We start from the raw sequence: 3,832 nt of genomic DNA, 5'->3' as shown, positions 1-3,832 counted from the left end.
GTTAGTTAGTTAGTTAGTTAGTTAGTTAGTTAGTTAGTTAGTTAGTTAGTTAGTTAGTTAGTTAGTTAGTTAGTTAGTTAGTTAGTTAGTTAGATAGTTAGTTAATTAGTTACTTAATTTGTTATTAAACAAGTTTTCAATCAATCTTTGCAGTTATTTCCTTTAAAGTGTTAAATGACACATTTAAGGAAAATACTACAGCAGCAGTGCCCTTACTTATAGCTAAAAATAGCACTAGCTGTAGTAGCAAACATTTTGCTATTATTTTAAATTTATTAATTATAGCAAATTACCGCTAATTTTGCGGTGAAAAATCATTAAGCAAAAAGGTTCATAACACTTTAATGTTTATGATCTTCAGTAACACTATGATCATCGTACCAGCAAACGCATCAATTTCAGACTGGACTTAGTACAACTTGTACCTTTTTTTCTGTTAAACCCACGAAATATGTATTTCTATGTATTATTTTTTTATAATAACTTATGATGATTTATAGCAATAGAATTTTTACGTAAAAAACCGTAAGTAATAATGAAATGAAAAATATATTGTAGAATAGATTTAAACTCGTAATTCATTTCTTTTGAAAATAGAAAAAAAGCAACAAAAATAGGTGTATAAGTATAAAGAGTTATAGATGAGTGATTTAGCAAAAAAAAAATAAACAGGAACTAAAATATTCTTTGAATTGTTAAATTACAATAGACGAAATACGTGCATAATGACCATTTAACACGCAAGGGGTGGTCAGTTTAAAATCTCCACATAGACAAATGTTTAAAATAATAGAAAAATATTTAAAACTAAGTGCATATTACAGTAATACTCTTTTCAAAACTTTTCTTAAAATGCCACAAAGTTTAATGTTTCAATTTAAATCGCAATAGTCTGAGAAATTTATGAATTTTCATTTATTTTTATTAAAAACTTGTTCTATATTTCACTTTTTCTATTTAAAATTTTCTGTTACTATTATCCTCCTTTTGCTACAAGACATTAATACTTGTAATAGTTTCATTATTATTAATTAACTTTAAAAAAAAATTGCCATAACATAGTAAAGATCACCTAAATATAATGTAAACTGATCATGTAAAAATATATTACTTGGTAGGATAATAATAAATCACCATTTTATGTGCAACACATTTAGTTATGATCACAAAAAAAATACACAAATTTCCTGTGGCTAAATCTTATAAATGATCGTGAAAAAAACTAAACTGAATGAATATCAACAAGATCTTAAGATTAATGCTCTGCATCTTTATTTGAACTGCCATTAAAGCAACGAACATCTAAGGCAGCCTAATAGATAAGAGAATACAAACAAACATACATTAAGTTGAGATTATCTTTTCGGGGAAAAAAAATAAAATGCAAAACAAACTGACATCTTAATAGGAGAGAAAAAAATGTGTTTAAAATTAATTTTAGCATCAAAAATGAAACAAGGAAAGTATTTTAAAGAAAGTGTTATAAGCAAAATATTGTAAAACTATTTTAAATAAAGAAAATTTTGAAGGGTAATGATCACGGTTTTTTATAAAAACAATTTCTTGTTGGAGATTATTTAAAGCTCTAAAACGATTTTAGTTTCTTTATGAAATTTATGATTTCTATCTATCTATCTATCTATCTATCTATCTATCTATCTATCTATCTATCTATTTATCTATCTATCTATCTATCTATCTATCTATCTATCTATCTATCTATCTATCTATCTATCTATCTATCTATCTATCTATCTATCTATCTATCTATCTATCTATCTATCTATCTATCTATCTATCCAGCTATCTATCTATCTATCTATCTATCTATCTATCTATTTTCTATCTGTCTGTCTCTCTGTTTCTCTGTCTGACTCTCTGTTTGTCTATCTGCCCCTCTATTTGTCTCTCTATCTGCCCCTCTATTTGTCTCTCTATCTGCCTCTCTGTTTGTCTGATTGTCTGACTATGCTGATTTCCAAATCCTTATGTTATCTAGAACGTTTTAAACTCCAAATCTAAAGTTTCATTTAAACACTTTACTCTCCCCAAGAACTCTATTGCTAAAACCATTAAAGATCTCACTAACTGCTCCATTTACGGGGTTTTCTTTTTTAAAGTGCGTTTATGGTTCTGGGGTCATGACTACATAATTATCTGTTTCCTGCAAACTTTAGTTTCACATGAACACCACTGCACCTTTTTTGGTTATTTAAAAGGCTTTTGTTATAAATCGTTTGACCATTCTTGTCCCCTTCCCTAACCATTCCACACACTCCAATGAGGAATGTGTTTTTTTTTTCAACAACAAAAGACCACAAAAGCAGCACAATGTCACAATAATCAATTGAGACAAATGGGAAATTAATCGATATATTTTTGATCTTGTTGTTGTTATTTTTGTTAATATTACTAACATTTATATGTTGTTGTAATGTTTGTAAACTAAAACAAAAAAAAAACATTTGTTGCAAAACTATAGGTTAACAGTAAAAATAAATACAGGTTTCTTAAATGGTGGCACACAGTCTCACCGTCTGTCTGTCCGTCTGTTTGTGTGGCATAAACCTACGCACGCATGTTGTACACTCGCTGTAATAAATAGTTTTTGTTGTTTTCTTTTTTTGTCATTAAATTCACAGTTATGGTCATTTCATTTCATTTTTGTGCTGAAACGGAATCTCTTCTGTACTAGTGGAGGCACTTGCATGAGTGCTTTAAACTAACAGTACGATCATTTTTCTATAGTTGATCAATACAAACCGAAAATGGTCAAAAAGTATTGTTGTTGTGTACTGTTGCTCAACAAATTAAAATGTCGATGATAAATAAATAAACAATTTTAATTTAAAAATATTTGTTCAAAGTTCAAATTGATTTTTGATTTATGTTTGAGAGAAAATGAGTATTTTTTATGAATTTAAAGGAATTTTAAAAAATGTAAAAAAATAAAAATAAACTTAAAATATAGTCTAGAATATAGTTTGAACTTTCCGATATCGAAGAACCAATATTAACTAAAATCTTTTAAGTTTTAAACTGTAAAAATGTTTATTCAACTAAATCCCCCACCACACAATTGAAAATATCACAAACAAAAAACAACAAACACATATAAACACATGACATAAATATCACCCAAGAGAACAATCTACACCTACAAATCTTCCACAAGAATTGTAAACGCAATCAAGTAAACGTGTATGGTCGAAACCCAGATGAGTTAGCTAAACCTGGCATTTTATTTCGGCTGTTTATACCATTTGTTTGGCATAAATAAATCGTGACCAAACTTCTATATAGACACCATGTGTAAGAGTTAAACATGTGCACATTTATGGTGGCGGGTGGATATTCTTGTGATGGCGCTAACTATTACCACACAATCATTGAGGGTTCTTTTTCGCATTTTTTGCTTTTATCTTTTGTGGTTCTCATTGGCGAGACACTTGTGGTTGATTAGACTGCTACAGATTTGCCGATAATTCTAACTGAAATCTAGTCTATAGTCTAGATATAGACTATATTCTAGTCTGCAGTCTGTGGACTAGAGAATTGACTAACTATACACCCGACCATAGACTAGAGTATTAAACTTTAAAATAGAACATAGACTATATTATTGAATATACTATGGACTAGACTAAGACTAGGCTACAGACTAGACTATAGACTAGACCATAGACTAGACTATAGACTAGACTATACTAGACTATAGACTAGTCTATACTAGACTAGACTAGACTATAGACTAGACTATAGACTAGACTATAGACTAGACTATAGACTAGACTATAGACTAGACTATAGACTAGACTATAGACTAGACTAT

Source organism: Lucilia cuprina, chromosome 6, assembly GCF_022045245.1.
Source record: "Lucilia cuprina isolate Lc7/37 chromosome 6, ASM2204524v1, whole genome shotgun sequence".
Classification (NCBI taxonomy): domain Eukaryota; kingdom Metazoa; phylum Arthropoda; class Insecta; order Diptera; family Calliphoridae; genus Lucilia; species Lucilia cuprina.
The sequence above is the reverse complement of the archived record's forward strand: the minus strand, read 5'-3'. Positions refer to the sequence as shown.